At 45.5% G+C, this 11,056-nt stretch overlaps 1 long non-coding RNA gene and 2 pseudogenes across 1 annotated transcript; all 3 read left to right on the forward strand.

Annotated features, from left to right (window-relative positions):
• The first annotated feature begins 5,445 nt into the window (after positions 1-5,445).
• LOC147983306 (uncharacterized) lies at positions 5,446-5,977 on the forward strand. Its single transcript, XR_015614959.1, has 3 exons — positions 5,446-5,514; positions 5,629-5,733; positions 5,847-5,977. It is a non-coding gene; the product is annotated as an uncharacterized LOC147983306 (long non-coding RNA).
• Positions 5,978-7,191: 1,214 nt separating this feature from the next.
• LOC147983307 (senescence-specific cysteine protease SAG39 pseudogene) lies at positions 7,192-8,042 on the forward strand (annotated as a pseudogene).
• A 6-nt stretch (positions 8,043-8,048) lies between these two features.
• On the forward strand, positions 8,049-9,148 carry LOC147983308 (senescence-specific cysteine protease SAG39-like; annotated as a pseudogene).
• Positions 9,149-11,056: the final 1,908 nt, after the last annotated feature.

The following is an 11,056-nucleotide window of genomic DNA, read 5'->3' on the forward strand; positions in this document are numbered from 1 at the left end:
AAATTTAAACTATTCAAAATTTAAAACTAATGGCACTAACAGAAAGTTTATAATTTTTGTGACCTAAAAGGAAAAAGAAATCACTAAAAAACTGTAAGTATTTAGTTGTAAGTAGAAATAAAAAAATAAAAAACCAAAAAAATGTAGAAATAAAAAAGAAAAAACCAAAAAAATGCCTCCTACTGGGCCTCCACGGCCTGAATACGACTAGAAACCCTACATGGGCCAGGATTCAGGCCCGCAGAAGGCCCAATAGGCCCACAGGCAGTAGCAAGTTTAGGCCCGAAAGCCTGCATTAGAGAGGAGCTCGAATGGGGAGGCACACCCGCGCTTATAAACCAGTGCCGGCGCCCTTCAGCTAGCGATGTGGGACTAAACTTTTGGGCGCGGGGCAGCAAAGGCCATTGGTCCCGGTTGGTAGCACCAACCGGGACTAAAGGGGGCATTGGTCCCGGTTCGTGGCATCAACCGGGACCAATGCCACCAACCGGGACCAAAGGCCGCTGCTTCCCGCCCTTTCGGCTGCTGAAAATTGGCCTTTGGTCCCGGTTCGTGGCACCAACCGGGACCATTGCTTTGGCTATATAAGCCAACACTTGTGAAATTTTGGCCAACCGCTCCCATTCGCCCCCAGGCCGTTCGTCGTCGTCGCCGCCGCCCCGAGCCCGTCGTCGCCCCGTGCCCGCCGCGCGCCGCCCCGAGCCCATCATCGCCCCGCGCCGCCCCTTCCCTGACCCCGTCGCCATCGCCGTCGCCCCGCGCCCGCCGCCGACGCCCCGCCCCGTCCCCGAGCCCGTCGTCGAGCCCGTCGTCGCCCCGCCCCGTCCCCGAGCCTGCCCCGCCCCGTCCCCAAGCCCGCCCCGTCCCCGCGCCGTCGCCCCGCCCCGTCCCCGAGCCCGTCGTCGCCCCGCCCCGTCCCCGAGCCCGCCCCGCCCCGCGCCCGCCGCGCGCCGCCCCTTCCCTGACCCCGTCGCTGTCGCCGCGCGCGCCGCCCCTTCCCCAACCCCGTCGCCGTCGCCCCGACCACACGCCGCCACTTTTGGTCCGGCCGCTGGCGCCCTTTTTATCACTGATTTTAGGTTGATGATATGATGATGTTTTTTTTTTCTGTTGATGATATGATGATGTTTTTTTTCTGTTGATGATATGATGATGTTTTTTTTTCATATATGTACTAATTTTTTAAGTTGTTAGTAGATATCGATTTTAGGTTAGTGCATTTTATCACTGATTTTAGGTTAGTTGATCGATTTAGTGCATTTTATGTTTGTTGCATTTTAGGTTAGTGCATTTTATGTTAGTGGAGAGGAAGAAGGAGAAGACGAGGAGAGGAAGAAAAGGAAGAGGAGAAGAAGAAAGGAATAGAGGAAAGAAGAAAAAATAGAAAAAATTTCTATTTTTTCTTCTTCTCCTCTATTCCTTTCTTCTTCTCCTCTTTTTTTTCTTCTTTTTTTCTCCGATCTTCTCCCCCTCCCGATAGGAAAGTTTTATATAGAAAGTTACAATTTTAGAAGAGTTTTATATATGCAAAAGTTACAATTTTAGAAAAAGAAGGATAGGAAAGAAGAAAATAAGAAGAGGAAAGAAAGAAGAAGAGGAGAGGAAAAGAAGAGGAGAAATAAATAAGAAGAAGAAAAAAGAAGAAAAAGAAGAGGAGAAGAAGAAAGGAATAGTGGAGAAGAAGAGAAAATAGAATATATTCTATTTTCTCTTTTCTCCTCTATTCCTTTCTTCTTCTCCTCTTTTTTTTTCTTCTTTTTTTTCTTCGACACGTGGGGGGGGGTCGAGAACGCCGGACATTCATGAGAGAGGTGAGGAAGAAGGGGAAGAAGAGGGAGAAGAAGAGGAGAGGAAGAAGAGGAAGTCTTCTCCTCTATTCTTTCTTCTCTTTTTTTTCTTCTTCTTCTTCCTCTTTATTTTATCGGGAACGAGGGTCGTCGAGAGGTCGAGGAGCGGTAGAGGAGAAATCCTAAAAAGAAAGTATCGTCGGTGTGAGATACATGTACCGTCGGTGTCTGACACTACACCCACATCCCACAAGTGGCGCGGGCTTCGACGCCCACGTCACTTGTGGGACGTGGATGTAGTGTCCGACACCGAAGGCCACATGTATCTCACACCCACGATACTTGCTAGCTATTTAGGGTTTCCTCTACCGAAAAGAAGAGGAGAAATAAATAAGAAGAAGAAAAAAGAAGAAAAAGAAGAGGAGAAGAAGAAAGGAATAGTGGAGAAGAAGAGAAAATAGAATATATTCTATTTTCTCTTTTCTCCACTATTCCTTTCTTCTTCTCCTCTTTTTTTTCTTCTTTTCTTCTTCTTCTTCTTCTTCTTCTTCTTCTTATTCTTATTAGCCGAAAGTAGAGAGAGGTTTCCTAGTGTCAAAGTATTGAAGAAATCCATGCCTTCATCATTAGTCGGAAGTAACCAGGGCATGTTGGTACGAAGTTCTGCAAAGTTGTTCTGGAATGGAGTCCCGGATAGAATAATCCGCCTTTTGGTACGAATTCAGCAAAGGCCTTCCAAATAGCGATATTCGGAAGGCTCTTGCTGAACTTTGTACCAAAAAGCGAATTATCCTATCTGGGACTCCGTTCCAGAACAACTTTGAAGAGCTTCGTACCATCATGCACATGTTACTTTCGCCTAATGATGAAGACATGGTTTTGTTGAATCCCTTGACACTAGGCAACCTCCCGACCCCTCGGCGATCCTATCGAACATGAGAGGAAGAAGATGATAAAAAAAGAAGAGGAAGAAGAAAAAAAGAGGAGAAGAAAGAATAGAGGAGATCTTCCCCTCTATTCTTTCTTCTCCTCTTATTTTTCTTCTTCTTCCTCTTTTTTTTATCGGGAACGAGGGTCGTCGAGGGACATAGATGTAGTGTCGTCGTTGTCGATATATACCCCCTCCCGATAGCTTACTATGATTAGGTAGCTAGTTCTACGTTTGGAACTAATATATCGATCTGTCATGTTTGAATAATAATTGCCATGTTGTAAATATTTGTAGAAACTATGGACACCGCCCTAGACGAAGCAACAAAAGAAGCGTTGTTGAGGGACATAATCGCAGAAGGAAGTGATGCCATCTCGTTGTTTCCCAACGAAACCGATGGTCTGGAAGGAGAGGGTGAACAAGCTGGCTACGGTGACCTAATGCCGGTGCAAGAAGAAGAACATGAGGACGGCTCCGGTGACCCAATGCCGGTGCAAGAAGGAGACCGTGATGACGGCTCCGGTGACCGAATCGAGTCCGGCCAGGTATATATATTAGTTAAGCCTATGCTGACTAGCTGATTGATGCATTCATTATTTTGGTATGTACACATATTAATTAAGTCTTTGTTCTTTTTTCTAGCCCTCCGAATCGAGCACAACTTCGGTAAAGAGACGAGGCCCGAAGAAAAAGTTGAGCTCGGATGAAAAGTTTGAGATCATAGCAATCGCGCCCGACGGCCAACCTATTGAACCCGTCCGGACAAAGAGCGCATTTGTTGCTCAGTGCGGGGTTCTGGTTAGGGACAAGATCCCGATAAGCATCCAGCAATGGTTTAAGCCGGCTATAGAAGACCCTGAGGTGTCTTATGTCAATGATATGCAGAAAAATGATCTTTGGACTGAGCTGAAGTCAAATTTCACCCTACCGCCTGAGGATAATCCAGAGAACCCGGTTAAAGAGAAATTAATCAAGTCTTTTGCTCTGAAGAGGATGGCAGAACTATTCAGGAGGGGGAAGAAAGAGCTGAATAAGTTTGTCAAAAATAATGAGACACCAGAATTCAAGGGCAGATATGAGAAGATCAGAGATCACTGGCCCGCATTTGTGGCCCACAAGACATCAGAAAAGAGTAAGAAGATTTCGGCGACAAACAAGCAAAATGCTGTGAAGAAGAAGCTTCACCATCGCACGGGGTCAGGTGGCTACCTCGTAGCCTGGCCTAAGTGGTCCAAGACTGAGAATGATCTGGTTCATAAAGGGATCGAACCAGAGACAATTAACTGGCCAGACCGTTGCCGGACTTGGTTCTTCAGGGCTGGCGGAACACTGGACCCTTTAACAAGGAAGTGCATTTGGACGAACGATCAAATGGACATACCAGTCAGTAAGCTTAAGCAGTATATCGAAGCAGCGCAGGAAGGGACGTTCTTTCCAGACAGAGAGAACGACGAGCTCACAATGGCCCTCGGGAATCCTGAGCACCCTGGACGGACACGAGGCACGCCAGGCTCAATTTCGTGGAAGGTTGGGTTTCCGGACGCAGGCGGTTACAAATCCCATGAGAGGAGGAAAAAAGTGCAGCAGACCCAAATACAGGCGCTGCAAGCAAGGGTAGACGCGACAGAGGAACGAGAAGCAAATCGCAGCAAACGTACTGCCAAAGCCTCCCCCGAAGCTACCCCGCCATCTCAGCGCAGAAGCAGCGTGGCTTCCACCGAGCTGCTTCAGCTGGAGCATGCCTTGACGGCTCCTGCCAGCTATCCCATGGATGCTATAACGGAGTCTCAAAATTGCCACCTTATGACGCAATGGATGAATTTGAAGGTCAAGGCGGCTGTTGGCTCTGTTTATCCTACTGAACCCGGCGCAACTTTTCACTCCCGGCCGATTCCAGAAGGATATGCTAGGGTGATGGTGGATGAGATAACGGAGGGATTTGAGGACCTCCAGCTTGACCACCCTACCGGTGAAGGGGAGACTCGGCTGGGGTATGCTCTGAAGACTCCATGCCTATGGCGGAAGGAGCTCATCAACCTTCCGAACTGGACGCCACCGCCTCCTCCTCCTCCTCGGGCGAGTCAGGGCACTCCGCCTCCACCGCCTCCTCCTCCGGCGAGTGACGATCAGGGCCCTCGGCCGGCTCCTTCTCCGGCCTCCTTCTCCGCCTGCGCCGACGTGCCCGAGCAGCCAGCCTCCTCCTTCTCCGCCTCGTCAGCAAGGGCGGAAGAGACCTGCCGCCGCTCCAGCTGCTCCGGCGCGTCGTAGTCCTTCTCCTCCGCCTCTTAAGCAAGTAAAGAAGACAACCGCTCCGTCTGCTCGGTCGGCATCTAGCAGTACAACCAGTGGTGGGAGGACATATAGATTCGGTCCTTCTCTGAAGACTCCAGAGAAGTTACCATATGAGAGGACCATGGAGGAGAACGCCGAGATCGCGCGAGAAGAAGTGAGGAACTTCTTTGAAGGGGTGAAAGCAAAGAAACATCCACCTCCGGAGGAGAAGGTAGATTGGGTGAAAGTGAAGCGCACTCTGGCTGCCCTGACAAAACAACCAAAGTCTGATCCGCCGAAAGGAAACTATGACCGCATTATTGGAAAGGAATTTGCCGAAGCGGAGTATGCGGACATGACTGAAATCCTTAAGAAGTAAGTTAAATCGATCATTATCCACCACATCAGCAACTTTGTTCATTTCCTGATATCAAGTAATTGTTTTCTTTGTCCGGCAAGGTTTGGAGAAAATTCACCAAAACAGTTCCGGGACTGCCGAAGGAGCTGGAATTTAGACACCCGAAAGTAAGTACTATAGTAGCATGTTCCGCGCATCTCCTAGTGATTCAAGCGCTAGTTTCATCAATACCATTTAGCATTCTTGCTTATCAGTTTGATTGACCTCTATTTCTTGTAAAGTGGTTGTGGCAGGAACAAGGGAATGATTTCTGTGGATACTACATCTGCGAGTCCATCCGCCACACGACCTGTGAGCGGGGCGGGTACTCTAACGAACAATATGAAGTACGTAAATAACAACATTCACAATTTTATTTTATTACCATCATTTGTGTTGAGTTTCATTCATTTATATATATATATATATATGTATGTATTGACCCCCTTCTTCAAATTAGATGTTTCGGAAGCGGGATGAACTCCTAGCACCAGCTCGCATGCGAGCAATTCAAGAGGAATTGGCGGCATTCTTTCTTGACCACGTGATCCCTGAAGACTGAGAATTCTATGTGGACCCTGAGTCCGTATGATTATATTTGTAAGAGATAATTATTGTATATATGTAGCCGGTAGTGTCAGATAGATATACGAGAACTTGTTGTTCGACCAATCTCTCGGAGAAGGAGAGGTGGTCGATATCACTTCTCTCTGTATATATGCATATATGTTCATGACGATCTTCTGTTTCCTTCGTTTGCTTACTAGCTAGCTAGCGTGTCTAGTCCTCTCTATATATGTATGTATAGTACGTAGCGTCGACCAAGCACGGACATAACAGAGGACACTTCTCTCTATTAATTATAACTAGCTAACACAATATATGAAACACCTAAATTAACCCCCCAAAACCCCCCCCCCCTTTAAAAAAAAAAAAAAACCCCAGCCACAGAAGTGCTGACGCGTGGATGCCTATTGGTCCCGGTTGGTGCCACCAACCGGGACCAAAGGGTCTCCTGACTGGGCTCTGCGCACTGCCCACGTGGAGGGCCTTTAGTCCCGGTTCTGGATTGAACCGGGACTAAAGGGGGGAGGTATTAGTACCGACACTTTAGTCCCGGTTCCGGAACCGGGACTAAAGGTCCTTACGAACCGGGACTATAGGCCCTTTTTCTACCAGTGTGCGCTGGCCCGTAAAACCGTTTTTTCGCGAACTGCAAACATGTTTTGGGGGTCGGCGGGATGCGGGGTCTGCTAGAGATGCTCTTAGACAACACTTGTTGATTAAGATGTTACATCATCAAGCTATTTTTTTATCAGGAAGGACATTCGTGTCCGTACTAGGAAGCGCTTACTTGATTCTTCTGTACAAACCATGCGTCACGTCCACGGTCCTCTTCAGGAAACTTATTTTCAAGAACACACTTATTCTTTATTTCATTAATAAATCTCTCAAGCAGGGATCACTATCAGATGTACACTCCTGAAATAATCAAGCAGGGGTCACAATCAGATGTGCACCGAACGTACTTCTTTGTTTGGACTATCATTTTTATATAATTTGGCCGGCCCATCAGATGTCCGTATATAATTTTATACCATCGAGCCGGCCAACATAATCCACGGCAACACAAAAGCCTTTTTCCACAAGCACCGTATCTCTTGGTCTTCTATTTTATCACGTACATGACAGTATATATACCACCAAGTCCCATCCAACAAACCAGACCAAAGTACAGACACTTGCTATCCTAGGTTGCATCTACCTCTTCAATACTGTCATTGCAGTTCGGTGCCGAACCGAAGATGGCCATTCACAAGGCTTTGCCTCTTGCAATTCTCGGTTGCATCTGCCTCGGTGGTACTGTCACTTCAGCTCGTGAGCTGAACGATGACTTGTTGATGGCGGCGAAGCATGAGAACTGGATGGCTCAGTATGGCCGTGTGTACAAGGACACCACTGAGAAGATGCGTCAGTTCGAGGTTTTCAAAGCCAACGTCGAATTCATTGAAACATTCAATGCCCAGAATCACAAGTTTTGGCTCGGGGTCAACCAGTTTGCTGATATCACCAATGATGAGTTCAGAACAACCAACACAAACAAGGGGTTGAAAGCAAACCCCATGCGAGTATGTCACATCATCATGCTATTTTTTGGCAGGCAGGAAATTCATGTCGATACTAGCAAGCGGTTACCTGATTCTTTTGTACACACTGGGCGCCGCGTCCACGGTCCTCTTCACAAAATTTATTTGCAAGAACACGGTTGTTCTTTCTTTGATTAAGAAATTTCTCAAGCATGGATCACTATCAGACGTACACTCCAGAAATAATCAAGCAGGGGTCACTATTAGACGTGCACCAAGGGTACTTCCTTGTTGGGTCCTATCACTTTTATACAATCTGGCCGGTCAATCAGATGTGCGCATCATTTTTATACCATGTAGCCGGCCACCATAATCCATGGCAACGCACAAGCCCTTTTCCATAACCACCTTCGCTCAAGCACCGTATCTCTCAGTCTCCTATTTCTAACACATACATGACACTATATATGCCACCAAGTACCATCCAACAAACCAGACCAAAGTACAGAGACTTGCCATCCTAGGTTTCATCTACCTCTTCAGTACTGTCATTGCAGTTCGGTGCCTAACCGAAGATGGCCGTCCACAAGGCTTTGCTTCTTGCAATCCTTGGTTGCATCTGCCTCGGTGGTACTGTCATTTCAGCTCGTGAGCTGAACGATGACTTGTCGATGGTGGCGAAGCATGAGGATTGGATGGTTTAGTATGGCCGTGTGTACAAGGACGTCACCGAGAAGGCGCGCCGGTTCGAGGTTTTCAAAGCCAACGTCGAATTCATTGAAACATTCAATGCCCAGAATCACAAGTCCTGGCTCGGCGTCAACCAGTTCGCTGATATCACCAATGATGAGTTCAGGACAACCAACACAAACAAGGGGTTGAAATCAAACTCCATGCGAGTTCTTTCTACAGGATTCAGGTATGAGAATTTGAGTTTTGATGCTCTTCCAACAACGATGGACTGGAGGGCTAAGGGGGCTGTCACCCCTATCAAGGATCAAGGCCAGTGTGGTAAGTACACGGTGTTGCACTGCATATATGTGTTAATATTTTATTGGATAACACTATAACAACACAATTATTTCTAGGCTGTTGTTGGGCATTTTCTGCCGTTGCCGTGACAGAGGGCATTGTAAAACTGAAAACCAGCAAGTTAATCTCACTATCGGAGCAAGAGTTGGTTGACTGTGATGTTCATGGTGAAGATCAAGGCTGCGAGGGAGGACTCATGGATGATGCCTTCAAATTCATTATCAAGAATGGAGGTCTGACCATGGAGTCCAGGTACCCATATACTGCAGCCGACGGCAAGTGCAAGGCTGGATCCAATAGCGCCGCAACCATCACCGGCTTTGAGGATGTGCCTGCCAATAACGAGGGTGCCCTTATGAAGGCGGTGGCAAACCAACCAGTGTTCGTAGCTGTGGACGGAGGCGACATGACATTCCAATTCTACTCTGGTGGGGTGATGACTGGCTCCTGCGGTACTGACTTGGACCATGGAATTGCGGCCATTGGGTATGGAAAGACTAGTGATGGCACAAGTTTCTGGTTGATGAAGAATTCATGGGGCACAACTTGGGGCGAGAATGGGTACTTGAGAATGGAGAAGGACATTGCAGACAAGAAGGGCATGTGTGGTCTTGCCATGGAGCCTTCCTACCCCACCAAATAGGAAGATCGCCAAATGCCACCTGATCATACATATGCACAATTCTCGAATAACTAAGGTCCACATGTCCTATGTATAGTTCATATGTGTCTGTAAGTTGTGTATGATAATGTATCTTATTATGTCCATACATTGTTATAATATGTAAATCAATACCGTGTGTGATATATTGTACAGTATGTGAAAATTTGAGCAAGAATTATGTTGATATATATTCATGAAGCTTCCAAATTTCTAAAACATTTGACTATGTTAAGAGTAAGCTCTACAGGGTAATTTCATATATATGATTTTTACATCGGGTCTTTGGGTATTTATAGGAATGTAATATCTTAACTGAAAATTGGTGGCATCCTACTGGTGATTTGTATCACTAGAGAATACTACTTGGACAATTTCAAAGGAATCAATCCATTGCAACAAGACTATGAGAAAACTCCAACTTCCCAGAATGGCCGAGTGCATGACACCTTATGATAGGGGATAGGATACGACAAAGGAAGACATAATTATGTTATCATAAATATGCATACTATGATGTTCATTGAGATCGTAGGTTAATCTTTTATGTGTCTTTCCATGTATCTGATCAACCGAGACATCTATGGGTTCTTGTTTTATATACATTTAGGCATTCAGTTTGAACTCTCCGTACGAAATAAGCTTACAGAATTCCTAGTTTTGCAACAAACAAAATATGTATCAAAGCAATTTTAGGACGAACAGTGAATCATCTTCTTGCATTAATTAATTATGGCGAAGTGTTTTATCATGTGGAATAGTAAGAATATACATGGACATAGTAAACCGACAATCGCTATGAAAATAGTTTTATAGACTCCATACGGTTTACTCGAATTGATTCTATAGCATGTAAACATTTTTATCACATGTTGTTAGTAGGCTAAAAATTAAAAATGCTTCTAAATTGTGAGAAGATAGCACTTTACTTACAAAAGTAAAATGACATTCTCTCTAAAAGAATTATACCACTGGAATCACCACCTACTTGCTTATCTTGAAGTAAGGAATGCATTGGTATGACTTTAATTTGACATATATTTCGCAGTGAAGTCGGCAATATGCTTATCTGAGCTTCCTCCTTCCTGCATTGCATCCTTGGCTTTTGCATCCACTTTGCAGATTTTCTTTTGAACTCATCCTTCTATCTCTGTCCATCACCTTTCTAATGCACCTCTCGACCTCCGTCCTCTCTAGCCATTATTTCTCACCCTTTTGTACTCGCACGGATAATATCAGTAGTGACGTAAAGTTAGAACAAATATCAATATCAATACCAAGAATGCTTCAAATAATCTGCCCATGGACACTATAAGTAAGCTAGTCTATATGTTAACACAGTAGTGTCATAGTTACAAAAAATAAATTACTATACTTGCCATCGGATAATTTTTCTTGCATATACAGACATAATGTATGAAAGTCTCACTCGCGGTGACAGCGGGCTGTTGTACGGAGGTCCAGAGGTCCAAGATCTCATATCAGAGAAGGATCACACGGTGGCTTTGAGCTCCTAGCAAGCAGCAGAAACCGTAACGGTGATGTGTTCTTGTGGGAAACACGTGGCATGGTGCTACGCTGCAAATGGAAATTAATATGCTCCAACTATTCACTATTCTGTCCCAAAGGACCTGGAGTACAACAGTTAGATAAAATGTCTTTTTGATGAACCTATATCTACGACAGTCAAATAAGAGGATAGAAGAATGAGGGAATTTTGATAGCAAAACAAAACGAATCTATTTTTCCAGCATCTTTGTACGAAAATGAAGAACTGAAAAAGCGCATCCTTTCACATAAATGCCCATAAATCTTATGAGGCTTAGTCAATACCCAATATATGTAATACCCGATAGAACGTTTGCAAGGTGCAATTCAAGTAAGTTATTT

The sequence above is a fragment of the Triticum urartu genome, chromosome 2A (assembly GCF_056163025.1).
Source record: "Triticum urartu cultivar PI428250 chromosome 2A, HENAU_Tu73, whole genome shotgun sequence".
Lineage (NCBI taxonomy): Eukaryota > Viridiplantae > Streptophyta > Magnoliopsida > Poales > Poaceae > Triticum > Triticum urartu.